General features: G+C 47.0%; 1 protein-coding gene across 6 annotated transcripts in view; it reads right to left on the reverse strand.

Moving 5' to 3' along the window:
• The window catches only part of RAB37 (RAB37, member RAS oncogene family), a 545,872-nt gene that overhangs the window by 194,357 nt on the left and 327,613 nt on the right, over window positions 1-23,902 (reverse strand). The window lies entirely within an intron of this gene.

A 23,902-nucleotide genomic window follows, 5' to 3' on the forward strand; every position in this document is an offset into this window, starting at 1 on the left:
GGACCACAGAAATGTTATCACCAATGTCACAAAACCCTCCCAGAGTGAACCTAGAGACGCTCTCCGAAATAAAGTCCTTGCCTGGCTTCGTGCAAGATCTGGGCGGGGGTTGTTCGCTGTTCTGACCTGAAGTTTTTGCACAGGATAGAACTGGAAGATTGGTGTGCCCAGAGGAACAGGGATTGTATACTCCTGCTGCTGCCCCTTGATATCTGATTGCCCAAGGAGACCCTACTTCGCACAGTAATCCTTTCTTTTAACCCAGAAGCAGCCCGGGTCACATGCCTGCATCCGCGCCGACATTAGGAGAAAACAAAATGTCAGGCACGATGCAGGGCCATAGCGAGGCTTGGCATCTTGGTTGCTAAGCAACCGTGTCCACTGACATCCGCCAGCAGGAAGAAGAGCAGGCCACCTCAAAGGTCATTCTAAGGCCCTGTTTGCCCCTCATTTCACCAGTCTCCACAGCTGGGTGGCGATGGCAGGAGCCCCCACCCATCCACAGCACTGAGGATCCGCATATCGAAGACCCGCTCTGCGGCAACGTGCTACGAGCAACTGCATCATTAGACGTACATAGCCCTCAAACTTTGTGAGGGATCCTGCTGCTGCCCCTTGATACCCGATTGCCCAAGGGGACCCTACTTCACCCAGTAATCCTTTCTTTTCACCCAGAAGCAACCCGGGTCGCACGCCTGCAACCACGCCGACATTAAGAGAAAACAAAATGTCGGGTGCATTGCGGCGCCATAGCGAGGCTTGGTGTCTTGGTTGCTAAGCAACTGTGTCCACAAAGCCCCCTGACATCTGCCGGCAGGCGGACGAGCCGGCCACCTCAAAGGCCATTCCAAGGCCCTATTTGCCCCTGTTCGCACCGGGAGCATCCACCTTTGTAGCAGCAAACCTAATCCTGTTCCATACTATGGAAATCATCTACCACCTGCAAAACATTTTCCTCACCCGCTACGGAACTTGCCTGAATAGCAAAGACGTGTGAGTACAGTCAATAGTTGGACCAATGCTACACTTGTTTATTTGAGTCATAAGAGTACAAGTACTTTCTGCTAATAATAGCAAATACCCTAACAGGGCGCACTAACTGGCAGTATACAATTGTCGTATCTAACCCGAATGACTACAATCTAAACATTTCCAAACTGACCACAGTGCACCCGCTGCTATAGCTGCACAACTCACCTGCCTGTACTATATGCGTAGCAGGAATTCCTTATGACGGATTAGTTATTGTATGATCTTTCCCACGACTATGTTATCACCGCTAGGCCCAATGTTCTTAGGTATGATTTATCTGTAGTCCTCTACTACAACCAAATCTACATGGTCTGATAAACTTGCATATGTGCGCTAAATTCATAAATTACACAGCTGCATAGCCTATACCTTACCGCTTTTGAACAAAGCTCACCTATGCTGATCTAGCCTACCTCTGAGCAGCACAATATGAATGCAAATTAATATATGCTAACTGTGACCATCTTATACTAAAACTAACTTGTTCTAGCCTATTTCTTATCTATATCGGCCATCCCTCATATCAGATTAGCCTATTCAAACGGCACTTGCCCTGCTTATGCTATTTGATGTACAACTGCCCCACTTGGGTCAGACTAGCCTATTTAAAACTACATTAGCCCTGCTCATGTTAGACCTGCCCACTTTGACGTATAACTACCTACCTATGTCAGCCTAGCCTAATTAAAATATGTATCTGCTATATCTTTGTGGGACTAGCCCATCTCGAGTTACAACTGCCCTACCTAGATCAGATTAGCATAACTCGCTACACTTTGAGTAACTAGCCCCTAGACTGTATTATACTGCCACACCTAAACTATTTCACCCCCCACTCTAAAAATATTATTTGTCAGAAAGACCCTGGTGTCCCTTCTGTGTTGCTCACCCCACTAATTATCTTCTTAACGATGTCCCAAACTAAGTTTATACCGTGTCCCATTTCTGACAGAAGTACCAGGCTACGAGCTAGACTTTCCTACCTCCACGAGCCTAAAACCATCACTGACACGCACCGAAACCTCTGTTCTAACTATAAACAAAATACCTCATACCCTGAGCAAGCCTCTATACGAATGGTTCCATGTGCTACACCTAAACAAATACTAGCCTGTATGGAACTACAGAGACTACCTAGCACAACCACAATATCTGGACCATTGATTAATGCCAGATCTGTAGTGGCTCATGACACAGATTGCTGACATCCTAACCTCTGATAACCTAGACTTCCTAGCGGTTACTGAAGCCCTCTCATTAGCAATTCCAGAGGATTATCAGTCAGTCAATCAGAAAGGACAGACCAAATGCCAGAGGAGGTGGCTTAGCCATTATAGCCAAAGCCAACCTCGACCTAAGACTCTCAACTCTACCCCCACTAAATTCATGTGAACTACTCACTGCAAAATTGCCCATATCCCCCTGTCGTACCTTTACTATCTACCTAATATACAGGCCACCAGGACCCATCGGCACATTTGAAGTGGACCTCTCTAGCCTTAGAGCGAATAACACCAAAGACTCTCCTCAATTACTTATGCTGGGTGACTTTAACCTAGGATCCAATGATCCAGAGGATATACAAGCCCAAGCAATAGCAGCTATGCTTGCTGAACATGGCCTACACCAAAAAGTCTTCTCTCCAACTCATGACACTGGAAGGACCCTAGAATGGGTAGCTACCTTGAACTGTCCCACCAATATTACTAAAATTACCTCCCAACCATGGACTGACCACCACCTTATTGACTTCTGCCTAACTTTAGACAAATAGCCAATGATACAATTATGGCACCTCCTCTCCCTACTAGATCTAAGAAAAATATCACACCCGACAACCTTCTACCCCTCCTCCTCCCTGCTATTAATGCTCTCTCAAACAATTCAGATCCTGATATGACTAAGGCCCTTGACACTATTGCTCCTCTTAAGCTACGCAAGAGTAAACAGCAGGCACACCTTAATGCCTGGTTTACCCCCACTTAAAGAATTAAGATTGCAAAAGAGAAAACTAGAAACCTTATGGCGACATTCCCCCACAGAGGAAAACAAATTGCAATTAAAACTCCTGGCAAACAACTACAAGAAAGAAATTATCCGTACAAAAAAAGATCTCTTCAACGAACGAATCTCAAATGCCAGTTCCAATACTAAGGGAGTGTTCGCGATCCTTCGGGAACTAGAATCACCCATACCTCCTCCAGACAACTTACCCAAAGACAAACAATGGTGCACTAACATCTAGAATGCCCTATCTAATAAAATAACAACACTGCAAACAGCCATAAAAAGCCTGCTTGCCTTCTACTGAGACGCCCACTACCATCCCGAATAAACACAAGTCAAGCCTAGCACTATTCAAATTCACAAAAGTATTAATTCTGGAAACTGAAAACATTATCGCATCCCTAAAACCTTCCAATTGTAAAAGTGACAACTGCCCTGCCCAAATAATAAAGGACGCGGAAAGAGATTTAGCCCCCTTCATCTCCAAATGAATTAATGCTTCCTTTTCTTCCAATACTGTCCCAAGCTACTTAAAAGAGTCCTGGTTCTACCTCTTCTCTTCTCAAGAAACAAACACTAGACCCCTCCCTCCCTACTAACTATAGGCCCATCACCACAGTCCCCTTCTGTCACGAGTCTAGGCGGAGAGTATAGGGCAGAGGCTATCTCTCACTGTATGCAAGTAGATTAAGGGACATTCCTGAGACAATGCTAGTATATAACAGATTAAAAAAGGTGCATACCAAGCTGTTAGTTGAAACAGGTATTCACAGGAACTGCAGGAGCAGGCTGTAAACAAAGAGACAGAGAAAAGGCAAAGACAAGCAAGTACGCTGGGCAACTTGGATTGATCAGAAATAAGGGTTTGTTTGTTTGTGCGTTTGTTTGTTTATTGAATTTATAAGGCGCACCAGACCCGAGAGTAGCAGGGCGCAGCAAGGATATGCGAAGCTTACAAGTTACATAATGTACAGACAATATGCGAATAATCACAATACACACGGAATAATACAATATACAGTATGCCAACAAGTTGTGCAGGGGGCAAAGTTAATTACAGCTTGGTACACAGATGAGCATGATTTACAGAATTTACAGTCTAGCAGCAAATCGTACTAGTGTACCAGAGTATCCGAGGGAGCTAGTACTCAGATTGAGGTGGGTGATGAGATTCTTTCTGAAGGAGTAAGGGAGGTCAGCTCTTAGCTGATGTGGCAGGGAATTCCAAAGCTTGGCGGCCTTCACAGGGAAGCTGTTGCCTCCGATCTTTGAGGTTTTAAATCTGGGTATTACCAAAAACAGTTGGTGTTGATAGTTCTAGACTGTCTACTGGAGGATATTCTAGATATTCTGTCAATTAGGTATCTCGGAACGACATTGTGTAGAGCTATATGTGTCAGGGAGGCAATTTTGAGTTGTATCTTGTTGTGGGTAGATAGCCATTTGTGATGGGGTCTGATTGCAGAAATATGCACTCTTGTTGATGCCTAATGCTGCTCTAATGGCATTGTTCTGTAGTATTTGGAGTTTTTGGATAATGGTTTTATTAGCACTACTGAAGAGGGCGTTATAGTAGTCTAATCTTGATAGAATTAATGCTCTGGCAAGTAGAAGGCAGCTATCATTGGAAAGGAAAGGCCTACCTGCTCTAATCAGCTTACATGTGTAGGCTGTGGTGGAGGCCAGAGAATTTAGTTGCTTAGTAAAGGACATAGTTGCGTCAAGGTAGAAACCCAGTGTTTTGACCTCCTTGGAGACACTGATATTATTACCGTCAATGTTGAAGGAAGCATATTTATGGCCTAGTTTGGAAATGTTGGAAGGGGAGCCGAGGATTATCAACTCTGTCTTGTCATCATTCAGGCATAGGCCGCGAGTGGCCATCCATGCCTGAATGATGAGATAGATTATATTCACCAACGCCAAGTCCCTACCATGATCCCCAGAAAGTGGGAGGAGAATCTGAGTGTCATCTGCGTAGTTGGTATAGGTGACACCCAGAAGGTCCAGATCATCGAACAGTGGCTTGGTGAATATGTTGTAGAGAGTGGGGGACGCACAGGAGCCCTGAGGGACCCCGCACAGGATGGGGGTGGGATCCGCAGCAGCGGATTGTGAGAATACTCTACTTGTTCTGTCACTCAAGAATGATTCTATCCATTTGACAGCGCCTAAGGATAAATGGGCTGCTGACTCCAGATGCTTACAGAGTACCTTATGATCGACCAGGTCAAATGCAGCTGAAAGATCAAGAAGCAACAGTAATTCTGTTTTTCCTTGATCTCTCAACTCATCGATCTGAGTCTTCAGATCTATTAGTGCAGTTTCCGTCCCGTGCAGTGGTCGGAATCCTGATTGTCGGACCCCTAGGAGATTGTGCTGTTCGAGATGTTTTTGAATCTGCAAATATGCAATTTTATCTAGAATTTTAAGTAGAAACTGTACCGTTGTGATAGTGCGGTAGTTGGTAGCGATAAGTGAGTCTAGGGTTTGCTTCTTGAGAAGCGGGAGCACCCATGATTGTTTGAGATTAGCTGGGACAGTGCCAGAGGCAAAGGAAGCATTAATCAGTTTGGAGATGAAGGGGAGAGGTCTCTCAGAACCTCTTTTATAATGTGCGCTGGGCAAATATCACCTTTACAATTGGATGGTTTGAGCGAGAGGATAGTTTTTTCCCTTGAGTAGGTTGAGATAAATTTAGAGAATCATTCTTATTTTGTATTTTAGTTTGGAGAGTATTGATTTTGTTGGTTAGTGCTTGTTGTATCTCTGAACACCAGTTCTTATCTTTAATGCAAGTATCAGGTGGAGAGATAGGGGACTCTAGTTCTTTTAGGATTGTGAATAATTCTTTCATACTAGAGTTGGAATTGGCTATACGTTCATTGTAAGAATTTCTTTTTGCCTGTCAGATTTCTTTTTTATAAAGGGATGCAGTGGACGCTAGCTTCTTTTTTTCTCATGAGAGGGGCAGAGGCATCAATCAGTTTCACTTTTTCTTTTTAATAGTCGCAAGTCCTTTAGTTGTGGAGTGAACCACTTATTGAGGTGTAGTTTAGCTTTACTAGCTCTCAGTTTGAGAGGGGCGACTTTGTCAAAGGTGGAGAGCATGATCTTATTATATTCCTGCACCAAGGTGCTTGGGTCCAGGCTTTCTGGCAGAGAGTTTAGGGTGGGTAGAATATTGGGGCTCACGCTATCCACTGTTGTATTCTTTTTTAATCTGGTCAGACAGGGTGTCGCGACTTGGGGCGCTATGAGTTTCTGTCTAGTAGTGGAGAGTGTCAGGGACACAAGGAAATGGTCAGTCCAAGATAGGGAAGAAATTGAGGTAATGTTCGCTATGCAGTTATGGTTGGCTACCCAGTCCAGGGTTCTACCTTTTGTGTTAAGCCTAATGCATTAAGGGAGTTTGCTATTTGCAGGGCCTGTTTGTCAGAAGGATCATTTAGGCCTAAGGTAAAATCACCAAGCAGTAGTACTTGGGAGGTGGGTTTGAGATTACTGAAAATTAAGTTTTGCAGGTCCTCTTCAAAAGGTGCCAAGAGGCCCAGGGGGTCTGTGAACTACATTCATGGTGAGTGATTGGGGTTTTTTTAGTGGTAGCTGGATAGTGAGGGATTCCCATGATTGCAGGTTATGTGGGGCTACTAATCTCATAGATAAACTCTCTAGATATGATGGCTATTCCACCACCTCGTGAGCCGTCTCTGTCTTGTCTGAAAATGGTGTATCCTGCTGGGATAGCTAGCGTGAGTGCAGGTCCTGCTGCCTTGTGTATCCATGATTCGGTTATGGCTAGGAAATCTAGGCTCTTTTCTGTAATTAGGTCAGCTATATCGATGGCATGAGCCACCAGGGCCCTTGCGTTGAGGAGGGCTCCTTTAAGTGGGTGATTGTCTACTTTGATTGCTGTAGAGGTAGGGCTATTGGAGGGGATGAGTGTAGAGGTGTGAGTATCAGATGTGCGGCAATTGGGTAGGGAGGTGGGCCATTTGGCGCTGGTAGGTTTCGTAATGTGGTAGTAATTCATTTTCTTATTGGAAGGTGGTAGCGATCTGGTAAGAGGCTCGTAGATTTTAGGAAGTCTGCTTCGTAATTTGAGATTTCTAATGTCCGTAGTACAAGGGGTCGTAGTATAGACTCCTGTGGATTGGTGGTTGGAATAGGCAAGACTGCAAGGCTTAGGTGCCATGCTAGGGGAGGTAGGAGGGAGTGAATTTTTCACAGCTGGGAGGGTAGCGTTAGGGTAGGCTGCTACGCCGAAGAGCAGTTGAAAAGTGATAAATAGCATAAGGATAGATGGTGTGCAGTGGCCTGGCATATTAATGGTGGAGAGTAGGTCACAGTGAGCAAGTTCAACTTTTAGCTAAGAGGGTCTATAACACAGTATGCACGCACACTGAATACTCTAAGGCACATCACAATAGGCAAGTACGAATTTGGCTGAGAGAGCTTGAAAACACAGTATACAAGAGCACAATGTGTGCTAAAACAAATCACAATAGGCCAGGTTTTAGCTATAGCTGAGTGGGCCTGTGACTCAGTAGGCAGGTGCAACACAACACAGTAAGCAGGCGCAAAGAATGCTCTAAAAACAAATCAGAGTGGACGGATCCGACTTAGCTGAGTAGGCCTGTGACCCAGTGAACAAGTGCACAGGGTGCTCTAAAATAAATCACACTGGGTAGATTCGACTTTGGCATAGAAAACTTGAAGACATTGTCAGCGAGTGCATAGAATGCTTGTAGACAGGTGAAATAATGGCAAGGCAGTGACAACGCAGGCGCTAAGAGTCAGGCAAGGGCAGTTTAGTAGTATTCTATGGTAGGCTAGTATAATGCCAGCAGTGAATGCAAATAATAGACAGTAGCAGCATAGTAGGCCAGTATGTGGCATGAGTAGCAGGGTTTGCAGTGTCAATCAGGCAATGTACTTGTGCTAGTATCAGGAAATAGGCAGATGCAAGTCTGAAGCCGATAATTACTCTGTGCAGGGTGGCAATTGCATTTAGAGTGTATGCAGGGTTTCCCAAGACAGTACCTTTGACAATGTTGCATCTGTGAGATGAGATCCTCTGTTAGGAGATACAGCGTTCCTGGCAGGCGGCAGGGATGCGGCTGGGACAGGCTTGGACAGGTCCAAGCCTTAAAAGTAATGGCCTTGGAAATGAATGGCCGGCTCGCGCCTTCCGGCGCCTGATTGGCTGATTTCACGGAGCCGATTTCAAGGGTGTACTGGAATATGATAAAGGATCTCTAGGGATTAAGGAAAGACCTTGGGATAGGTACCAGCAGATTACTCTTAACAACAGTCATACAGCAACGTCATGACTTGGGCGTGCCGAGGAGACTGTTGTACTCAGTGCAAGGGTAAACTGAAAGACCATATACTGAGGCAGGTACGACTTCAACGGACTAGGTGAAGGCATCAGAAGACTACCCTTATCTGATCGGAGACCAACCCAGGGTCACAATGTAAAACGGATTTAAGTGGAGACACCAGAGTGGACCAAGATGTATTCAAATAGAAAGAAGTGTTGAAAGAAATAACCAGGTACAGAACAGGACATGATAGGATATCAGAAGTTGGAACAGGCAGGAAGCAAGACAAGGAGCCCAGAGGAACCGGGCAGAAGGCAGAGGAGTGTGGCAAGGCTGCCAGGTAGGGAAGCCCAGAGGAGAAGGGCAGAAGGCAGCGGAGTGCTGCAAAGTGTTCAGATGGGAGCCCAGAGGAACATGGCGGAAGGTAGCAGAGTGCGGCAGAGCCGTCAGGCGGGAGCCCAGAGGAGCAGGTCAGAAGGCAGAGGTGGGAGCCCAGAGGAGCAGGGCGGAAGGCAGCGGAGTGCAGCAGAGCCATCAGGTGAGAGCCCAGAGGAGAAGGGCAAAAGGCAATGGAGTGTGGCAGAGCTGCCAGGTGGGAGCCCAGAGGATCAGGGCAGAAGGCGGCAGCAGACTGGAGAGGGAGCTGCAAGCATCAACAGCAACAGGAATCAAAAGGCCAAAAGAGGATTTCCAGGAAAGGTCAAAAACTGGTACCAGGAGCACCAGCACGAACTCCCAGAGAAAGTAGTTGACTGACAACTGCTTCTGTTCAAAGTGAGTTTATAAAGGCCCTCCCAGCCAGCAGGCCAGCAGGGCGGAGCTGATTGCAGACTCTGGCAGCTGTGTTCAATTAAGCCCAGCCCTGGCTTCAATAGCCTGCAGCAGTAGCAGCAGTGGTTTCTAATCAAGTGCTCTCCAGCTCTCTGCAGCCTAGCCTGCATTAGCTTGGAACAGGTGAATGCAATCAGGCCCTCTGCAGCTCTTAGTGGCTTGCTGCAAACAAATGTATTTAATATGCCTCCTCCAGCCCTCTGCCTTTTAGACAGCATACATGTCCCAAAATGCATCTGCTGGTTTCACCCAAAAGCCAGATTGGAACATGCAATTAAATTAGTCCAAAACTGCAGCGGTAAAACAAGGAAAGAAAGGCAGAGGCGCATGTAGCAGTGCTGGGTGGCAGGCTCTGACTTGGCAGGTTTAACACCACCCGCATGCAGGCGGACATGGAAACACCAGATCTGTCATAGACGGAGCCGGTGTTTCCATGGTCCCCATCCCCATGGAGTCCTATGGGACTCCATGGGAATGGGGATTTACCGATTACCGCCTCCAGAAATACCGGGTCACCAGGGTTGTAATGTCTGGTGATTCCGCCAATCACAGAGGCGGAATGGTCATACGAGTCCGGCGGTAACCTGCTGGAATTTTCCGGCACGGTTACCGCCCGACTCATAATGAGGCCCACTGAATGGGACAGGGTAAGTACAGACACTGAACCAAAACCAAAAACTTTCAACCCCAAACATGTGAGACACAGAAGTGAAACAGAGGGGGTATCCTTTCTTCAAACAGTTTCTGAGAACTGTTGCCAGGTAACGGGGGACAGCCAAGAAGCCGGGGAAACAGAGAACTCAACAACTCACATTGCGAGTTGCAAAGTATTTTTTACAGATTCATGAACTTCGACACAGAAAGCTGTCCAACTGTGTCAGAGTTCAATATTAAGAAAATTACCACAGGGCTGTAAAATAACACTTTCTTTGCACCTTGGAGGAGAAAGAAGGCCAATTTTATGCACTGGTTAAGGTGCATTGTCAGTGTGAATTAACAGCTCTGGTGGATACTGGATCCCAAGCCACCCTTTGACGAACTAAACTCAGGATGGGGGGCACCAAATTCCACTCACACCACTTCCCAGACAACTCAACATGTTTACGGGAATGTTATTTCCATCGAAGGGACTTCGGATCTGGACTCAGACTAACTCCCCGATCAAATTAAATGAGAGTACCAATTATGTAAGCCTGAATCGTACCGGTCACGTAATTGATCAATGCTCTGAGAATGTAGAATACCAAGAAAAAAAAAAGTCCCAGACATCACTGTCATCTCTGTAGGAGAATAAAACCGGTGATGGGAACCCTTCTTCATTCTTGAAAATCAACCTTCTTCCTAGGCAATCCACACTGGAAGGGAACATCCTAAAATGTTACACCAGTCACAAATCAGAAGAAACCTTGAGTCCCGTGAAACCAGACAGTTTTTCCCGATTCAGTTAAATGAGGTGGAGGAACCAGTGCTCGCCAGACTATGCCTGAATAATGGAAGGAGCTTCATCAGCAAAGAACTATTCAGGTAACTCCCAAAAGATCAGAAAATTCCCACATTTAAATTGATTGGAATTTGGGGTTTCTAGCACTACTTCCCATCTGTCAAACAGCTCCTGCATACCAGGTGTATGCCAAAAATTTCCATTGGCAAGTATAGACCACAATTGTTGGGTCCTGAGAGATGTCCCTTCTGCCTTTTACTTGGAAAGTGGCATTCTCAACTGATTCACAATCAATTTGGACCAAATTAACAATAAAACCTGGTCCCGGCGGGGGAGTAACCCCATGGGCTTTGACAACATTGCAAAAGCATTCCAGTCAGCTCAATTGCTGCCTTATGTGGTTGAAGTTCAAGTGCGAGTAAAGATTGCCATCCCAGGACAGGTGCGACAATTTACTCTTACCCTCAAAATTAAGCGAGGACAGAACCTCAAACAGCAGGATGCATATATAAATCTAAATTCCCATCTCCAACAAGGTTTATATTTAAATCCGACACCTCTAGTAGACCTAGAACACACCATTTGAATATTGGTGGATAACAGCGACCCTCGAAGTATCACTTTGGGCGCAGACACCTTTATTTGAATGGCGGTTGATGCCCAACATTATTCGATTGATTTAGGTAATGAAATCATGGGCCCAATCCCAAACGATTGTTTCGAGAACAGCAACGGTATTCCTCCAGAATTTCTTTTTACTAGGCATGGGGGGAATTTCCTGGTTTACTCTTCCTGCCACTACAGTGTGGAAGAGGGGACGTGTGACATTAGGAGGGAGGAGGTAGTGTTCAGAGTCAAGGACCACTACCTCGAATCCCCTGTCCAGATTAACACCATGAAACGAGATCTCTCCACCCAAGTGGAGGATACCGCTGAAATTGCCAACCCTGAAGTCTTTCCAGTTTTCAAGTAGATGTTTGAGGAAAGGATCACTCTTGCCGATGCCTGTGAGACCGAGGAGCAAAGACAAAAGCAAAAACAGGTCTTCCTGGAATTCCAAGATATCTTTTCTGTGGACTCATATGACTGGACGCACAACCATTCATTCAACCACCATTCCCACCGACCCCGAGATGGCTCCAGTATTTGTGAAACAATACCGGTTATGTCTCGCAACCATGGAGTCACTCACAGAGATTATTAAGAATTTAGAATCCTGTGGGATAATTTGTCCGATCCATAGTACCTTCAACACCCCGGTACTGGGGATCTTCAAACCAAACCACCAATGGAGACTAGGTGCAGACCTGAGGGAGTTGAAAAAAAAGGGTCGACATGTCAAGATGGCCCTTTCCCTACATCGATCAGGGACCGGCCCAGATCCAAGGGTCAAAGGTGTACACCGCCATTGACCTGACCAACGGTTACTGGACAGTACCCATGAGTAGGGAAGACCAGCACAAGCTTCCGTTTACCTTTGGGGGGCAGCAGTACATGTGGACCTGAACCCCCTTTGGATACATAAACTCTGGCAATGAGTGCAGCATCTTCCTACATAAGGCCATGCCTGATTTGGGCAAAAGGGGAAACCTGGCCTATGTGGATGATGTTTTAATCAAGAGCTCAACTGTGGAGGAACATGTAAAAGAAATCTGTTATGTTCTAACCCAGTTGCAGAAGGCCGGAGCAAAACTGTCCTTTCAGAAGGCACAGCCGTGTAAGACCCGAGTAACCTTCTTAGGGCACGTAATCATACCCGAGGGTCTTAATCTCCAGGCGAAGAAGGTGGAAGCCTTATTGAAATTAAAGAGACCCTACCACTTTGCGAGAATTAAGAAGCCTTCTGGGTTGACTAATTATGGTCCAAAGTTCTTTAAAGACTATGCAGAGGTCACTCAACCCAGGTCCGTTTATTAAAGGCCAGAGTCAAGTGGGAGTGGGGTCCAGAACAATCTGAGGCATTTAAACCAATGAAAAGAAGCCTTTCCCAGGCTCCTTGTTTGGCTTACTCCATAAAGAACAAGGAGTCTTCTTGGAGACAGGGTTCTCAGATACTTGCCTAACAGCGGCATTGTACCAAAAGCATGACAAGGTCAACAAAGTCATCTCTTACGCAAGCAAGACTGTCCTCTATGGAAGAAAAATGCAATGACTGTGAGAAGGCAATCCTGGCAATGGTGTGGGTGTTGAAAAATTGCCACCCATTCATACAGGGGGAGCACATTATTCTCGAAACTCCTCATCAACCCTTGCAATGTCTACAATGTCTGCAAAGTGACAGAATCTGGGTGGGGAGTGTTAGTAATTCCAGAATCACTTCCTGGACCTGGATTCTGCCCATGCAAAGCTTTCCTATGGAGGTCAGATATGGCCAAACAAGAAGATATCTCTAGTGCAAGGGTTGGCGGACTTGCATGATTGTGCTCAAGAAAACTGTCTCGAGGACGAAAGTCTAATGACCAACAACAATATGGCACGTACGCCTTAGGTCCCAGCTCCAAGTTAACAAGGAAGGCGGGACTGTCACCATGGCAACACGCAAATAATCTACAAGTGAAAGTGAAGCTGTGGTCCTCGCACAGCAGTAGCCGATGTTAAATCATGCAACGCCTGCTAAACCTTCGCACTTAGCGTTCTAAAAAGACATCACATAACAGTTGTAATAATAATTCTCCAGGATAAGTATGTATAATCTTCTTAGGACGGAATAGGACAAATTTAATCCAAACTTGGAGGTGGGACCCAAGGCGTACGTGCCGCGGCACGACACCTTTTGGTCACCATGACAACATATAAAACTTCTCTCTGACATTCGCGCTCGTGCCCGTGTGAATACGCCATCGTTCAAGCATGGCGTTCTTTGCATAGCAAGGTAAGAACTCTCCCCGCATTTCCCTTGACACTGGTGTTACCTAAAATAGCCACTGATATGTTTTCTTTGTGGCCTGAATAGGAGCACATACTCCAGTTTATCGCTCTCGACGTGAGTTGAAGAATTTTTAGAATTATAAGGTACTTTCTATCTTTACGATCATTTTCATGTGGCTAAACAAATGGAGTTTAAGTGACTGACACCTTGTCTCTTTTTCTCTAACATGCTGGGACATTTGGTGCACTTTGAACCGGTATGTGTTTTCTCTTAATAATGCATTTTTCTTAATCGTGTTGTGGTAATTTACTCGATGTTTAATCAGTTGAATTATTGGTCTTATTAGAACAATATATCATGTACCGCCCTAATGAAGGTTCTTTAACCGAAATGCATTGGCAATTACACATGAAACTCTAGCCTATTTTGTCCTTACCTCATCGAATATGACATATGAATATTCGATAAAAGAAGTATAAAAGAGATGTGAATAAACATTTCCTTGAAGAAAACCATAATTTTGTTATGAAGATATATTGGAATATTTTGGTTGTATGTCAAAAAATGTGAGTACTCGAAGTGCAGCCCTGATCAGGGCCAACTGAGAGCACCAGTTTTAATAGAGTGGATCAACTCTATTTTTTCTTTTTGCTGTATTTTTAATGGCAGAAAGGTGCCACATGGCTGTGCTATATGGTACGAACTTGGTGGTCAGCTTATCTAATTCTCCATGATTAGCTGAATCAGAAAATATGTTTAGTATGGCAGTTGCTGGTAAAATTATGACGTTGTGATACATAACTAGTGTTTGCCAAAAAAGTTGAAAGGGGAACAAAGTGTGATTACAAATGGGAATTGCCATATGCTGCTACAGACCCCTAAACCGAGGCTAGGTTAGGGAGGAGAGAGAAGGGTAACTGTCCAATCTTAGTGGCAGGGATTTTTGCAGGGTACTTCCCCAAGATTGTAAAGAAAGACAGGAGGAGAGAGAGAAGAGATAGACCATCAGGAAGGCTGCTGAAACTTAACATCCGACAGCTGTAAGGAGACACCAGAGGAGATTGCTGAGAGTGCATCTGGGTGGAACTGTCCATCTCTAGGAAGGCCTCAAAGCTGACTGGGTCCTATGGTGGAGAACAGGAAGCCATCTTTGAAAGTGGAGTGACCAGACCCGTACCCTATCTTTCCAGAGTGTCCAGAGATGCTGCTGGCTTTCTTGAACCTCAAACAGAGGCTTGCTATGTAAGTAGAACGGAGACCTGGGAAACCAAAAGGTTGGGGGAGTCAGTTTGCCTTTAATCCTTTCCTTTTATAGCGGGGTTTGGGGGAGTGGGGCAAAACCGTGTAGATCTTTAGCCTATACAACCAAAAATATTAATAATTCCCAATTTGGCAGAACACTACGGATGCATTTTGTTAAAATTCGAAATTAACAATGCTCAATTCCCCAGTGTGTGCTGAAAACTATAGCCTATAAATTAAATGGGTAATCCTTGTGTTCCAGCTGACCCCGTCACAGGCCTTTCTGTAAAGGGGGGTAGATGGGGAGCCCAACCTAGACCAAAGATAGAAGGATCTGAAAAACAAAGCAATACATCACCATGTGTTTATTTTAAACCAAAAGTGTGGATGAAATTATAATTGCCATATGTATTTTTACCAATCTTGAAATCCTACTGCTACCCTTTTAAGCCTGCAGGAAAATCAAAAGCGCACAACATTGCATGATAAGAGCCTTGGTTATTGGTCAGTGTAATTATTTTGTGAAGTGAAATTTGCAGAAAGTGAAGAATTGGGATTGTGTTCTTTTTAACTCACCTTTGTGTTTTATTCATGCTGAGAGAAGTTGATTGTGTTGTGCCACGGATAAAGTGGTGTTTTGACATTTTCGTGCTAATTTCTATTACTGTTAATTTACATAAATACCAATATATTTCCCCGTACACCGGCCTGGTTCTTGGCTCATTGTTAGCTCAGGAGAGAGGGATCCAAGAGGCATGATGTGTGTCTGAGATAGGGCTAAAAAAAAGAATCTGTTAAATAGTTTGTTGCATAACCACTTGAGTCGGAGGGAAGGAACTCCCCATGTTGAGGGTCGCTTCTCAATAAAACATTACAGCTGGCAGAATGGAACCTAACAATTTCACCCAACCCTACTTATAATCGTATTGTTGCAAGACCAGTATTTAATAGCGAATGCCTAAAAACATATTTCAATCATTAATATTGAATTTAGCACAAAGCCTCTTTTTTACCTGCACCCTCAATGATGAATGTTATGGACATGCTCCAGTAGATGCATAAGTATTTTAGAGCCTCCCCAGTAGGATTGGTATCTTGTTTACAGTTATACTTAAGGACTTTTATTGGGACATCATTATTTTTACAATACATATTACTCTCAGGAGCATTAGTTGTATGAATTAGGAGCAGTTTTCTTATCTAAGAAAACAACTCTGTCCGGACATTAGGTGTTTATTGCCTCCGTTTACCATTTTCCCTCACTAACGAGGTTTGAGCTAGCCCTCCACTCAGCGCCCCAATAAATACCTGGTTGATCCTACCGGATCATTGAGCAGTGCCCTGTTGCCAACGGAGGGCTGTGCTTCACCACCGCTGCCCAGAATCCATCACTAACCTAGGATCCCACCAAGAGGGATGCCATCCAACTATTCACTGCCACCAAAGGCGACTCGAGTCATACGGAGCTAGAAGACTAGAAGGAAAACAGCCCATGACTCTTTTTAGCACTTTGGGACTCATCACGAGTTGGGCGGTATCCCGACAGATACCGTCCACAAAATATTTGCGTTACCGGCCACCCGTACGGCAGTGTTACTGCTGATCACAGGTTGAGCGGTAAACCTAATTCCTCTTCCCCATTGGATCCGGTAAATACGCTGATGCTGCCATACTCATGTCTGGGCAGACCCTTAAAAGCGGTGGTAATAGCGTTACCACCGCATTTAAGGGTAGCACCCAACTCGTGATGAGGCCCTTTGTGTTTTAAAGAAGGAACAAGCAGAGATGGCGAAACACATCTATGTGGATGCCTCACACAGATTGGATACTCTCCCGTGGGCAGAAATCTACACCGGTACTGCTGGCATGGAACCTTACATCCAGTGGTTAAGCAGGTCCCAGGAAAAATTGCTTGGCCCGCTTTGAAAAGCTCCCTCTCAACCATTCCAAAAAGATATGGAAATTGCGCGATAAGAGCCTCGGCAGCTGCAATTTTGGGATGATTGGAAACACTCTCCATTTCTTACTTATCTGTTCCCTTTATAAACAGGTGAGGAATCAAAAGTTGCAAGTGGGCAGAGTGTTCCTTATGGCGATTACCAGGACACTTGCACGAGCGTGTGGCTTTCTAGTTGCAGCCGGGGACGTGAGGGAGGATATGGGTCATCTTGTTTTACCTTAGTTTATGTGTGTTTTGTGGTGTGTACGAGGACACTTGCAACAACATATGGCTTTCTAGTTGCAGACTGGGAAGTGTGGGAGCATACGGGTCAACCTTTCTTCTCTTAGTTTAGGTGTTCTCGTGGGGATTACCAGGACACTTGCAACAAGGTATGGCTTTGTAGTCGCAGCCTGGAAATTGAGGCAGCATACAGGTTATCTTGTCTTGCTTTAGTTTGTGTTTCTTATGGTTATTCCCAAGTCACTTGTACTGACGTATGGCTTTCTAGTTGCAGCCGGGGAAGTGAGGGAGAATACGGGTCAACCTGTCTTCCCTTAGTGAGGTGTTTCTCGTGGGGATAACCAGGACACTTGCAAGAGCGTGTGGCTTAACCACTGCATTTGTCCATTTAGCTTTTCTTGCCAATTATTCCTTTGCGCATGCCCCCAGCTGCGCTTTATTACTTCTCAACAATCAATTGGCAGGACACAGTGTTTCATACGGCAAACTTGGCCGCAGTTTTATTTCCATAACAACAGAATTATTGTACACATTTTGTGAACTTCAGTCTGCAAGTGTGGCGCTTGCTCTGTGCCAGATTTCGCTTGCTTCCCCCTATACTTTTGTATAGTAGGCCCCCAACTCCCCCGACCCTTTGTACCTGAGCCTATCCTGCCCGTGCAGGTGTCGTGGGTGGGGAGAGCGCCGTTTTTTGGGGGAAGCCGAACCTTATTCGTTACCACCAGACGCCCCTGCCGTTTAGGCCCCCAAGAGGCGCTGGTCCGGAAGAGCGAAGACCCATTCCGGTTTCCTTCTGGCTCATCCGAAGTCTATCATTTGTGCTTGGTTGCCCAAACACCGCCGCACATCATCCTGACTGTCCTGCGAGAGCGACGTCCAGGTGTCACTCTCCTTCCCTGCCCTTTCGTGGGTGAGCGAGTCGAAAACGAAATCCTTCTACCCCAGCGAGTCAGCAGGGTCCCACTGCAGGAGCAAGATGTTTCTGCCGTCGGACCCTGCTGCTTATAAGGCGGCTTGCCCCGCCCCCTTCCTTTGGTTAGCCCTTCCCGGGCTTTTGGATTGTTTTGGCGCCCTGGCGCCGTTCCGCCCCTTGCCCTCCCCTTTCCCAGGGGGATGGTACCAGGTTCTAGGAGCCATGACCCTGCAGCGGTTCAAATGCTGACTCCTCCATTTTGCTTGTGGTCTTTTCCGTCGTCAGCGACATAACCACTGCATTTGTCCATTTAGCTTTTCTTGCCAATTATTCCTTTGCGCATGCCCCCAACTGCGCTTTATTACTTCTCAACAATCAATTGGCATGACACAGTGTTTCATATGGCAAACTTGGCCGCAGTTTTATTTCTATAACAACAGAATTATTGTACACATTTTGTGAACTTCAGTCTGCAAGTGTGGCGCTTGCTCCGTGCCGGATTTCCCTTGCTTCCCCCTATACTTTCGTATAGTAGGCCCCCAACTCCCCCGACCCTTTGTACCTGAGCCTATCCTGCCCGTGCAGGTGTCGTGGGTGGGAAGAGCGCCGTTTTTTGGGGGAAGCTGAGCCTTATTTGTTACCACCAGACGCCCCCTGCCGTTTAGGCCCCCAAGAGGCGCTGGTCCGGAAGCGCGAAGATCCATTCCGGTTTCCTTCTGGCTCATCCGGAGTCTATCATTTGTGCTTGGTTGCCCAAACACCGCCACGCCACTAAGTGGGTTCCCGCCCACTTTGGCTCCCCCTCTTCCTGTCTTCCTTTCACAAGCTGTGTCTGCGAAACTACTCTAGGGAATTTAAATTAATCCAGCTGCGCCTGAACTGGCCAAAAGTCATTGCCTCATTCAGCTTTCTTCTGGACCTCTCCACTGCTACGTGATTATCTGCACCCCTCCCTTCTGGCCTTGGGATTATCTCCGAACAGCTGATTTCTTTTTCTCCCAACTGACCCGCCAGCTCCTGTAGAGAGCCCCTTATATCCCGCACCAGGGCCCCCCTTCCCCGGCTTATCCGGTCGGTACCTCCCAAGTGTATGACCAATACGTCCGGCTTTTGCTGTTTCCCTGGCAATCTGAGCACCTGCCCCTGCAGCGGTGCCCATTTGATCCCTAGCACCCCGCCCAGACCGATCTTTTCCTCCGGGCTGCTGCTGGTGGGAGGAAAAGGTGGCATGCCAGTTTCATATTCTTTCCGGCCTGATGTACCTCTTAAAGCACCCAGAGTGCCATCCCCCTTGCCAACAGATGATCACCATCTTTCAGAGAGTATTCAGCGGATTCTAAAATGCTAAGGCCATCTCTGATGTACCTCAGCCCCGCCACCTTTCCCTCTAGTTCCTCCTTAGCAGGGCGTGCTTGCTCTGGGACACTTTCTCCTCTGCCCCCTTTCCATCCTGCTTCGCCTTAACCAGGGCGGGCCTGTTCCGGGACACTTCTGCCTCTGTCCCCTTCTATCCGTTCCGCCTTAACCAAAGTGGGCCTGCTCTGAGACACTTCTGCCCCTGCCACCTCTCCATCGGGCTGCGCCTCAACCACAGTGGCTCTGGGACACTTCTGCCCTGCCACCCTTTTCTCCTGCTCCACCATAACCTGGGTGTGCCTGCTCTGGGACACTTCCGCCTCTGTCCCCTTTCCCTCCTATTCCGCCTTAGCCAGGGCAGACCTGCTCTGGGACACTTCTGCCCCTGCCACCTTACCAACTTGTTCCACCTTAACCAGGGCGCGCCTGCTCCGGGACACTTCTGCTCATGCCACCTTTCCAACTTGTCCCTCATACCGCACCCGCCAAAAGGTTCTTCAACACCTTTGTTCTGCACCCGCTCCCCAACCTACTTCTCTTTGCTCTGCCTGACCTTGCAGGAGTTACCATGCTGGGAGAGCTCCGTTCCTGCCAGGTGAGGTTTGAGCAGTATTCGTTTTGCTAGATTTCCCAAAACCAACTTTGCCCTCATTGCTCCTTGTCTCACTCCTATGCCTTTCTTTCCTTTAAAGGAAGGCTCCCCCTTTACCAACTCCTTGTCATGTGGGCCCAGTTCCCCGACCCCCACTCCTTAGTGGACTGCTTGCCCTTGCAGGGATTCTGGGGTGCGGAAGTGCAGCTCCCGACTTGGGCAGGCTGGGCCCTCCCCTATTTCTGTTCTTTTAGCAGGATGAACGGCAGCATTGGACCTGCTGACCTGTTAACCACACCCCAACCCAAGCAACGAAATCCTTCTGCCCCAGCGAGTCAGCAGGGTCCCACTGCAGGAGCGAGATGTTTCTGCCGTCGGACCCTGCTGCTTATAAGGCGGCTCGCCCCGCCCCCCTTCCTTTGTTTAGCCATTCGCGGGCTTTTGGGTTATTTTGGAGCCCTGGCGCCATTCTGCCCCCTGCCCTCCCCTTTCCCAGGGGGAGGGTACCAGGTTCTAGGAGCCATGACCCTGCAGCGGTTAAAATGCTGCCTCCTCCATTTTGCTTGTGGTCTTTTCCGTCGTCAGCGACATTCTAGTTGCAGCCTGGAAAGTGAGGGAGGATATGGGTCATCTTGTTTTACCTTAGTTTATGTGTTTCTTATGGTTATTCCCAGGACACTTGCAACAACGTATGGCTTTCTAGTTGCAGCCTGGGAAGCGTGGGAGCATACGGGTCAACCTTTCTTCTCTTAGTTTAGGTGTTCCTTGTGGGGATTACCGGGACACTTGCAACAAGGTATGGCTTTGTAGTCGCATCCTGGAAAGTGAGGCAGGATATGGGTCATCTTGTTTTACCTTAGTTTATGTATGTCTTGTGGTGTGTACGAGGACACTTGCTACAAGGTATAGCTTTGTAGTCGCAGCCTGGAAATTGAGGCAGCATACACGTTATCTTGTCTCGCTTTAGTTTATGTGTTTCTTATGGTTATTCCCAGGACACTTGCACTGACGTATGGCTTTCTAGTTGCAGCCTGGGAAGCGTGGGAGCATACGGGTCAACCTGTCTTCTTAGTTTAGGTGTTCCTTGTGGGAATTACCAGGACACTTGCACTGACGTATGGAGGGAGCATACGGGTCATCTTGTCTTGCCTTCGTTTGTGTGTCTTATGGTGAGCACAATGACACCTGGAGCAACGTATGGCTTTCTGTTCTGCTACTTAATGTTGCGCTGTTTCTTCATGTGACCATGCCTTTACAGAAGGGGGCTTTTTAAAAACACATTTTGGATTAGCTTTTCTGAACTGGTTTGTATTTAATACTGTGTTTAAATTAGTCTATATGGGTATTGTATTCTTTTAATGTTTTTTCATTATGGTTTGTTTTATATGAAAGGCCCTTGGGACAAAAGTATCAATTGATACTGGAAATAGTGCAGAAGACCTCCTCACCCCAACATGCTCCACCAAGCATTCCAACAGGGCTATGCCAACGATCCGCTCACAGGCCGGTGGTGAAAGTGGGCGGGGGCGGTGCTCCTCTATTTATTTTCTTATTAAGTGTTACCGTTTCTATACTTCTATTTTAAAAAGAAACCCCTCTCCAGAATGGTTTTGATTTAAAATAGAAGTGTAAGAAGAAGTTGAAACCTGCACTTCAGTGCACGGCACTGAACGTTCCCTTAAACAGCAGAAGCGTTTGTCTGGGGGTTTGGATTGCACATGGGAGGGGATGTGGAGATGGGGTTTATTGGGGGTGGGGGCAGGCCAGCAGGGAAGATAGTTCCACTACTTCTTTTCGTACACTGCACAGGCCCTGCCGCTGTGGCAGGTCACCAGGTGTGGCAACCGCACAAAGCAGTCCGACCACTACTTTTCACCCATCCTGAGGAGTGGTGCCGTTGTAGGAGTCAGATCACGCACCAAGGCCCCGCATTCTACCCAACTCTGTGCCTGTGGCCATGCGCCTCCCACCGGCAGCAGCCTGCCCATTATTCCAACCGCCCCAATTGCCAGTTCTACAGTAAGGCAATTCTAGGCCACTCGCTGCAAGGCACACCATGTTGGCCCTGAAAATATCAACTCGGACCCCATGTCAAGGCCCTGGGGTGCCATTGCCAAAATGGCACTTAGCCTGAGGTGGCATAAAACCTTGCTGGAATGCCCCATCACCGACATTCGACACACCCCGTTTCGAAGGGAAAAAAAACATAAAAACATTCCTGTTAAACAGGTTCCTCCAACCCTTCTAGCAACCCTGCACTGCAGTCAGTGCTTTAAGTGGGGTGATAAATTGAGGGGCGGGGGCTTTCGTTATGGGGTGTGGCCTAAATCCGTGTGTTTGAGCATACGGCTCCTTGAACAATGGGCTGCCTGACGTCTCTTTATTCCTAAATAGGAGGAGGAGGAGGGGGCGGGTTGGCTAGCCTCTGTTTTTGTTTCTCAGTAAAGAGCTAACACGCAGTGGAAGCCCTTTAACCAAGCCGGTTAATGGGCTACGTGCGGCATGTTTGCTCTTTACTCAGAAACAAAAGGAGAGGCTGGCCATCCCAGCCCTCCTCCTGTTTCTGAATAAATTGACATCATGCAGCAGGTTTAACCAAAGCGCTGTTCTGTTACACGGCTGCATGCAGGTGTCAGCATTTCAGATTACAAAAAAATAAAAGGTGATGCCTTTAATGTTTTCTAATCCGAAAATGCTGACCTCTGCAAGCAGCCTTGTAACCGTGCTGCGCTCAGCCAAACGGCTGCCTGAGAGGTTGGCCTGGCTAGGGCTAGTCGGGGTGAGCCCTGGCGGGTCCCTGGCTGGGGAGCCCATCTCAGACTGCCAGGGCTTGGCCGCAGCTAGCTCCGGCCCACAAAGCGCTGATCCGCAGCCCAAAGCCAAAAAAAGACACGGACATACTGAGCTATACGACTGGAAAGAAGAAACCCACAGCTCTCTGACTCCCATGTGCTTCGTTCTCCCACTGCACGGAACCAATACCCAGAACCCTGCGCGGGGTGTTGCTATCGAGCTTAGAGATCCTGCCACACCCCCAGGGCGAGGGCATGTCCAAACCCAAGCTTCACCAAGTTCTGTAGTACAAGTAGTCAGCCATAGACACATACTTTTTTTTCTCCAAAATGTAAAATTCCAAACACATTTCAGAAAAGCTTTTGTAGGTTTTTGACACCAAGATCCCTTTTCGGCTCTCACTTTCGTCAGCACATGGCATTTAAGGGAAGTTGTTATCAGTAACCGTTTGAGTACAATTTATAAAAGAGCAGTTTCGAAAGGGTATAAACTAGAGCCGAAATTTGACAGATGGCAGCTTTAACCACTTAACGAAAAGTCTTCGGTGAATACTTGCCAAACGGTGGCTCTCCTTAATAAATGCATAGAAAAAAAAACACCCCCTGCATCCCACGCGGTTAACACACTGGGCATATTTCGCAGGCCTACCTCAGAAACACACTTTGCTTCCAGCTTCCTCAGGGACACACCTTGCACCCTCCACTCTGGGAAACTCGCCTGCAACCCCAACTCCATAAAGCACACCTCGTGCCTCCACTCCACAAAGCGCGTGGAAAACACCCTACGATCCACGCCACAAATACACTCCACCCTACCAAACACAGCCAGTATTCTGCGTCCTCTCCACAACCCAACCCACGCTCCACTCCATAAAACACTCTCTGCATCACGGCATTACATGCAAAACACAAAAAACCCTCACCACCAACTCTGCAAAACAAAGTGTTCTGCAGCCACTCCACAAAAACACAACCCACGCTCCACTGTGCAAAGAACACTCTGCATCATTACACACAAAGCACGCCCTGCATCCAGCCACCACCCTAAACAAATAAGGATGCTGCATGCAGCCACTCCACAAACCATAACATATGCTTCACTGCACACCATGCAGACTACCAAGCACACATTGCACTGACAAATCGTAAGCACACTCCCCATCGTTATAAAGTACCCAGTGTGCCGCCTGTCCATACAACTATTTGCGACACAACCCCCCCCCATCCCCCCAAATATAGTCTGTGCCCTCAGACAGTGCAGAACGTGACGCCATGCGGGCAGGTCACTGCATGGAGGTGCAAGCAGTCAGGTGAGGTGGGG

Source organism: Ambystoma mexicanum, chromosome 3q (assembly GCF_040938575.1).
Source record: "Ambystoma mexicanum isolate Mex_15411 chromosome 3q, UKY_AmexF1_1, whole genome shotgun sequence".
Lineage (NCBI taxonomy): Eukaryota > Metazoa > Chordata > Amphibia > Caudata > Ambystomatidae > Ambystoma > Ambystoma mexicanum.